We start from the raw sequence: 8,935 nt of genomic DNA, 5'->3' as shown, positions 1-8,935 counted from the left end.
TTTAAAAAGGTAAGTTTTAAGGAACCTCTGGGACAACATCAAGTGTACTAACATTTGCATAATGGGCTTTAGAGGAGAGGAAAGAGAAAAAGGGACAGAAAACCTATTTGAAAAAAATAATGGCTGAAAACTTTCCTAACCTGGCAAAGGAAACAGTCATCCAAGTCTAGGGAGCATAAGGAACCCCCCAAAAGATGACCCCAATGAGACTTACACCAAGACACATCATAATTAAAATGTCAAAAATTAAAGATAAAGAGAGAATCTTAAAAGCAGCAAGAGAAAAACAACTAGGTACATACAAAGAAACCCCCATGAGGCCACAAGTGTATTTTTCATCAGAAACTATGCAAACCAGAAGGGAGATGTACAATATATTCGAAGTAATGTGAGGGACACTTACAATCAAGAATATTCTACCTGGCAAGGTTATCACTCAGAACTGGAGGAGACATAGCTAGTTTCCCAGAGAAGCAAAAACTAAAGGAATTCATCACTGCTAAACCAGCATTACAAGAAATGTTAAAGGGAATTCTTTAAGTGGAAAAGAGGAACAAAACTAGAAATAAGAAAATACACAAAAGAAAAAAATTTCACTGGTAAAGGCAAATATATAGGGAAGGTAGTAGGTTAACCACTTATAAAGCTAACATGAAGGTTAAAAAACAAAAGTAATAAAATCATCTATATCTACACTAATTACTTACGGGATACATACACACACAAATATGACATCAAAAACATAAAATGTTTGGAGGTAGATAAAAATGTATAATGCATTTGAACTTAAAAGAGACTCTATATGCATACATTTTTATATATTAATGTCACGGTGACCACAAATCAAAATCCTGTAACAGAGGGACAAAAAATAAAGAGAAAGGAATCAAAACATAACATTAAAGAAAGTTATTAAATCACAAGGGAAGAGAGCAAGAGAAGAAGAAAGAAACAGGGAACTACCAAACAGCCAGAACACCATGAAAAAAAAAGGCAATAATTACATACCTATCAGTAATTACTTTAAATGTAAATGGCCTAAATGCTCCAGCCAAAAGATATAAGGAGGTTAAATGGCTATAAAACAAGACCCATATATATACTGCCTACAAGAGACACTTCAGATTTAGAGACACACACAGACTGAAAATGAAGGAATGAAAATGGTATTTCATACAAGTGGAAAGAAAAATAAAGCTGGGGTAGCTATACTTATATCACACAAAATAGACTTTAAAACAAATTCTGTAACGAGACGAAGAAGGGCATTACATAATGATAAAAGGATAGATCCAAAATTGGATATAACACTTGTAAATATCTATGCACTCAACATAGGAGCACCTAAATATATATTAAGCAAATATTAATCAACATTAAGGAAGAGATTAAGAGTAATATAATAATAGTAGCGGGCTTTAACACCCTACTTATGTCAATGGATAGATTATCCAGACAAAACCAACAAGCAAACATTGGCCTTAAACAACACACTAGACCAGATACACTTAATAGACATTTCCAGAACATCCCATTCAAAAACAGTAGAAGACACATTCTTTTCAAGTGCATATGGAACATTCTTCAGGATACATCATGTTAGGACACAAGATAAGTCTCAATAAATTTTAAAAGATTGAAATCATATCAAGCATCTTTTCTGACCACTGTGGTATGAAATTAGAATTCAATTATAAGTAGAAAACTGAAAAACACACAAACATGTGGAGGCTGAAAAAATCAAAGAGGTAATCAATAAATACCTTGAGACAAATAAAAATGGAAATATAATGTTCCAAAATCTATAGGACACAACATAAGCAGTTCTAAGGGGGAAGTTCATAACAATACAGGCCTACCTCCCCCCCACACACACACAAATTCTTAAAACATTTAAAAATTTAACCTTACATCTAGGAACTAGAAAAAAAAAAGAGAGAGAGAAGAAATCCCAAAGTTAATAGAAGGAAAGAAATGATACAACCTGAGCAGAAATAAAACAGAAACTAAGAAAATAGAAAAAAATCAATGGAACTAAGAGCTCATTCTTCAAAACGATAAACAAAATTGACAAAGTTTTAATCAGATTCATTGCGGGAGGGAGGAGGAGAGAGAGAGAGAAAACCAAATAAATAAAATCAGGAATAAAAGGGAATGACAACTGACACCATAGAAATACAAGGGATCATAAGATAATAGTATAAAAATTATTCTCCAACAAACTGGACAATCTAGAAGAAATGGATAAATTCCCAGAAACATACAATCTTTCAAGACTGAATTAGGAGAAACAGAAAACCTGTACAAACTGAATACTAGTAATGAAATTGAAACAGTAATAAAAATTTTTTAAAACTTTCAAAAAAATAAAGTCCCGGACCATATGACTTCACATGATAATTCAACCAGATATTTAAATAATAAATGATACCTATCCTCTTAAACTATTCCAAAAAATTGGAGAAGAAGAAATACTTCCAAAATCATTCTACAAGGCCAGCATTACCCTGATACTAAAACTAGACAAAAACATTTTTAAAAAAGGAAAATTACAGGCCAATACTCTTGATGAACATAAGTTCTCAACCAAAGATTAGCAAGCCAAATTCTACAATATATTAAAAGAATCATATACCATGATCAAGTGCGACTTGTTCCTGAGATACAAGGATGGCTCAATATCCACAAATCAATTAGCATAATAGACCACATAAACAAAACAAAGGATTAAAATCATACGATTATCTCGATAGTTGCAGAAAAAGCATTTGACAAAATGTAACATCCATTTATGATAATACCACTCAGTAAATGGGAATAGAGGGAGCATACCTCAAATAATACCTAAAGGCCATATATGACAAACCTACAGTCAACATCATATCCAACAATGAAACATTGAAAGCTTTTCCTCTAAGATCAAGAACAAGACAAGGATGCCCACTCTCACCACTTCTATTCAACATAGTATTGGAAGTCCTAGCCACAGCAATCACACCAAAAAAAAAAAAAAAAAAAAATTAAAAAATTGGAAAGGAAGAAGTAAAACTGTCATTAGTTGCAGATGACATGATACTATATATACAAAACCCTAAAGATCTATGAAGAAAACTATTAGTACTAATTAATGAATTCAGTAAAATTGTAGAATATAAAATAAACATACATAAGTCTGTTGCATTTCTATACACTAACAATAAAGTGTCAGAAAGAGAAATCAAGAAAATCCCAATTATAATTGCATCAAAAAGAATAAAATACCTAGGGATAAATTTAACTCATGTGGTGAAAAGCCTGTACTCTGAAAATGATAAGATACTGATGATGACATAAATCAGTGGAAGCATATACTGTGCTCATGGATAAGAAGAATGAATATTGTTAAGATGACCATACTACCCAAAGCAATCTACAGATTCAGTCCAGTCCAGTTCAAAATACCACAGAAGTAAAACAAATAATCTTAAAATTTATATGGAACTAAAAAGTCCCCATTATCCAAAACATTCTTGAGAAACAACAAAGTTAAAGGTATCCCGCTCCCTGATTCAAACAGTACTACAAAGCCATAGTAATCAAAACAGTACGGTACAGTCACAAAAAGAGACACATAGATCAACGGAACAGAATAGAGACCTCAGAAATAGACTCACACTAATAGGGTTAATTAATCTATGATAAAGGAGGTGAAGACATACAATGGAGAAAAGACAGTCTCTTTAATAAATGGTGTTGGGAAAAGTGAGAAGTGCAACAACAAACCAAACCATGAAACTAGACCACTTTCTGACACCATTAAAAACCCCCAAAACTCAATGGATTAAAGGTTTAAGTGTAAAATCTGAAACCATAAAACTCCTAGAAGAAAACACAGGCAGTAACTCTTTGACATTAGTCTTAGCATATATATATGAATATGTCTCTTTGGGCAAAAGCAACAAAACCAAAAGTAATCAAATATGACTTCATCAAACTGAAAAGGTTTTGCACAGCAAAGGAAGCCACTAACAAAATGAAAATACAGCCCTGGCTGGTGTGGCTCGGTTGGTTGGAGCATCCTCCTGTGCACCAAAAGGTTGTGGGTTCAATTCCCGGCCAGGGCACATACCCAGGTCGTGGGTTTGATCCCCCGGTGGAGGTGTATGCAGGAGGCAACCAACCAATGTTTCACTCTCACATCGATGTCTCTCTTTCTCGCCTTCTCCCTTCCTCTCTCTAAAATTGATAGAAGCAAGTCCCATGTAAGGATTTTTTTTAAAAAAAGAAAAGGCAACCTACTGAATGGGAGAAGATAGTTGCAAATGATACATTGGGTAAGAGGTTAATATCCAAAATATATAAAGAACTCATACAACTCATCATAAAAAAACCCCAACAATCTGATTAAAGACGGACAGAGGACCTGAATAGACATTTGACTAAAGACATGCAGATGGCCAAGAGGTACATGAAAAGGGGCTCAACATTAACATCATTAGCCATCAGGGAAATGCAAATAAAAACCACTATGAGATATCAGTCCACATCTGTTAGAATGACTATTATAAAAAAATGAAATAACTAGTGTTGGTGAGGATGTGGAGAAAAGGGAACCCTCGTGCATTATTGGTGGGACTGCCAATTGGTGCAGCCACTGTGGTAAACAGTATGGAGGTTCCTCAAAAAATTTAAAAATAAAACTACCATAGGATCAAAGAATTTCACTTCCGGGCATTTATCTGAAGAAAACAAAACCAATAATTTGAGAAGATACATGCACCTCCGTGTTCATTGCAGCTTTATTTACAAAAGCCAAGACATGGAAGCAACCTAGGTGTCCATCAATGGATGACTGGAAAAAGAAGTGCATACGTGCAATAAAATACTCTTCAGCCAAAAAAAAAAGACTGAAATTTTGCCCTAGGAAGGACCTAGGGCAGTGATTTTCAACCTTTATCTCATGGCACACATAAACTAATTACTAAAATTCTGAGGCACACCAAAAAATATATTTTTTGCCAATCTGATAGAAAAAACAGGTATAAGTTTGACTCATTTATACTGGATGGCTATTGGTGCGTTGGCTGTTTTCATTTTTTTATTTGACAAACTGAGGGAAAAGAGGCCAGTGCCCCTGACTAAACAGTGAGGTTTTGCATGTTTTAAACATTCTGTGGCACACTAGTTGAAAATCACTGACCTAGAGGATAGTAAGCTGAGTGAAATAAGTCAGACAAAGACAAATACTGCATGATTTCACTCATTTGTGGAATCTGAAAAACAAAACAAAACGGCAAAACCAGAAACAGACTCGGAGAAACAGAACAAGCTGACAGTTGCCAGAAGGGAGGCGAGTGGGAGGAAGGGTGAAAAGGTGAAGGGGACTGAGAGGTACAAACTTAGCTATAAAATACGTCACAGGGGTACAGGGTAACGCACAGGGAATACAGTTAATAATGCGATAACTTTGCAAGGTGACAGATTGTTACTAGCCTTAGTGTGGTGACTGTAGCAGGACAGACAGTAAGAAGCTAGGAAAATTCTTGGGCAAGTGCAGTGGGGAAACTGAGACAAGAAAATTGAAAAAGGCCAAACATTTTGGGCAGCTTGTAGCCAGCTTCTGAATTGTAAGACTTTTTTTTTTTTTTTTTTTAAACCAAGGACACTTTAGAGTAAATGGTTTATATTTCCTTCCCTAACCAGAAAAAAAAATACACAGTTTAAATCACCCTGGCCTGGGACACTAGGGAACAGAGACCCAATTAATGCCATTCGTGCCAGCTAAACCCAAGGACAGATGAAGTTGGGGAACAAATAACAAAACCCTATTAAAGCCAGACAGACCCAAGATAAAAGTGAAACAGCAAAACAGACCAAAGAATTATCCCAAACTCCCCTATACACTCATTTTGATGCATCAGCACATTAAAAATGCACCTGGAAAGCTGATGAATATTCTGCTGAAACCCTCCCCTAAGATTCTCGCCTGCAGAGAAAAAAATAGATAAAAAGCCCTCAGGACAAAGACTCAGTGAGGGCTCACTATAGAGCAAGCCCGTGCCCCTTCCTGGGCATGACCTGTTTATTTCTTCCTAATTTCTAAGGGTGCCCACGGGACTTGCAGCCAGGGGAGCAGTGGGCAGCGGCAGCTCGACCCAGGCTCAGGCCCTGATCCTGTCTCCAAGGCCCCTTTTCCTCTGACTTCCCAGGGAGCTAAAGCAGCCCCGCCTGGCTCACTTCTTTCCTGTAACATTTCTAGGGAGCCAAAGCAGAGCACTGCCTAGGCTCTCCCGTTGCTTCCTCTGCCCAATTCCTTCCTTTGTTTCACTGTCCCCAGGGGTAATAAACATACTCTCAAAGCCTTCTGGACTCGTGCTCTGAAATCTTTCCTACAGGAACTCAAGGACCCACACAGCACAGGCCGGCCGAGGCAGGCCTGCTCCGGGTGGGCCCCTGCGCAGTAACAGTGACCACTTGGTAAGGTGTATAAATTCACATCACTATGTTGTGCACCTGGAATTAATATAATATTGTATGCAAACTATAATTTAATTGAAAAGTCAAAATATAATTAAGTGCTTGCTACAAAGGGACATAGATGTTCATTTTTTCCTTCCTCCTCCTGTTTCGTGATTACCTGTCCCTCCCTCCATTAAAAGGGAGGAAGAGCTGAGAGTCAAAAATGGGCGCAGGGAGGCTCCCGCGATGCCTTCCCCTGCTTTCTTGGCACTGACTTGGTCTAAAACAGCACACCCGGGGGCTCGGCCAGGGCATCAGCTGCTCCGCCTCGCCCCTCACTGAGCCCCCACTGTGCGGGCACCGGACCCAGCTTCCCTGGGCGGCCAACTCAGACGGAGCAGAGCCCTGCAGACACCCTCTTTTTAACGTTCTGGCCTTTCAACAGGGGCCCCAGGGGTGGGCCGAGCCAGTTCCGTAAGCATCAGAGGCAATTTAAAAAGCAGCTGGACTCTGCAGAAGAGGCAGAGAGTGAAAAAAAGCCTGAACTCTGAGCCGTGGAATTAATATAATATTGTATGCAAACTATACAGAGGCTGGCACTGGCCCTCTGGAGCCGGGGGCCCTGGCGCTTCTGTGCGGCCAGCACTAGGCCAGTGCCACCAGCCAGCCTGGTCCCAAGGCCTGTGCGCTGGTGGAACAGGGTGGTGAGAGGGAAGGGCAGGCTTGAGGGGCTCTCACTTCCGTCACTGACAGAACGGTTGGGGCAGATGAAAATTTGTGAAGGCGAGAAAAGTAACTCAGCAATCACGGAAGTCGAAGTTAATCTGGAACGATTTTGAGGGGCCTGTGCGGATTTGGGGGTGGACAGGATGGAGACTCTCGTTTAGGGAAAGTGGCCTCAAGCTGTAGAGGAGAAACTCTGAGGGTGGAGCTGCAGTGCAGTGGACAGACAGGGGGTGTGCAGTCACCCACAGGTCCCACTGCAGGTGGCCATGGGCGGGGAGCGGGCGGGGAGGCGGCTCCGGGCGTGGCAGGCCCAGCCTGGACACGTGGCAGCTTCCCCCTGCAGGTCTGCAGGCACCTGGCCCCTGCACCCCCTCCAGTCATTGTTCTTTCACACCAGGGGTGTGTTGAGGTCCAGCCCCAGAGTTTGTGGGAGGCGAGGCAAAAACAAATTTGGCCCCCCTTTAACCAGGGGTTCCCCATGGCTTTGGAGAGGCTGAGCTGGTCCTGAAAGTTAGTGTTCAGACCAAACAACGGTTCATGCCAATTTTTCTATTCAGTATTATTTCTTTTCCTGGGGAAAGACAATGCCTTCACTGGGACCCCGCTCCCGCCCCACGCACACACGCACACACACACGCACACGCACACACGCACACACACACACGCACACACACGCGCACGCACACGCACACACATGCACACACACAGTGCGTGGCATGGCTGTTAGGACTGTCACATTTCATACTCAGCCCACCCGTGTTACGTTTGGTGAAAGGGAAGCCCCGCGTGCCCACGGCCTGGGCAGGCGCGCAGTGCCTGGACGGGGAGGGGCGTGATTCCTGACTTGCTGTTCGTGGCGTGCGATTCTAGCAGCAACACTGAGGGGTGCGGTTTTCTCTGGGTACTTTGCCTGCCGAGCCTGCAGTCACTGCTTTACCGGTGGAAGAGCCCTCCCTTCCGCAGGCAGCCATCCCCTGGGCGCGTCCTGCTGCAGAGCCCGACCCGGGAGCTCGGAGCCGCCCTGTGTGCTCCCCAGGCCCCTCTCCCTGTGAGCAGGGACGTCACTTCTGGCTGTGGGCCTCTGGTGGCATACACAGCACATGACGTATTTCTGTGCTTTCTTCATTGTTTTGGCTAATCTCCAATTTTTACGTAAAGCTGTGTGCTACTTAAACTGTACGCTACAGTGTTTAAAACAAGACAGTAGGGTCACTAGGCACCAGACAGGCACCCTGGCCACTGACCACCCTCCAATCATTGTTCTTTCACACCAGGGGTCTCCAAGTGGGGTCCACGCCCAACAGCCTCAGCCTCTTGTGGGGGCTTGAAGTGCAGACTCGAGTCCACCTAGACCTGCTGCGCTGGAAACCCAGCGACCTGTGCTTGTCAAGAGGCCAGTCTTACCTTCGCTGGTAGTGCTCTGGCTTGAACCTGGGTGGTGACGCCCAGGCTCCCCACGCTACCCGCCAAGCCGCTCCGAGCCCGCTCCCTCCTCTGGGGCAGGGTCTGCAGGAGCCTGAAGATGCTCAAGTCAGAGGGTTGCTGGCTTTGCTAACTGATGTCACCTCTTTTCTAGTCGCCTTTCCAGAAAGAGTCTGTCTTCTTATCCCAGCAGGGCCCTGAGCTGTGCGAAACCCTCCACTCCCTCAGGCTGCTGGCCACACGACCCCAGTGGCAGTCCTGTGTCTGTCGCTGACCAACAACATGCAGCAGGACTTGTGCTTCTCCCTACCCCTCCGATACCGCAGCTGGTGGTGCAGGGGAGGGCTGA

This window comes from Miniopterus schreibersii, assembly GCF_964146895.1.
Source record: "Miniopterus schreibersii genome assembly, chromosome: 11".
NCBI lineage: Eukaryota > Metazoa > Chordata > Mammalia > Chiroptera > Miniopteridae > Miniopterus > Miniopterus schreibersii.
Note: the sequence above shows the minus strand (reverse complement) of the source record.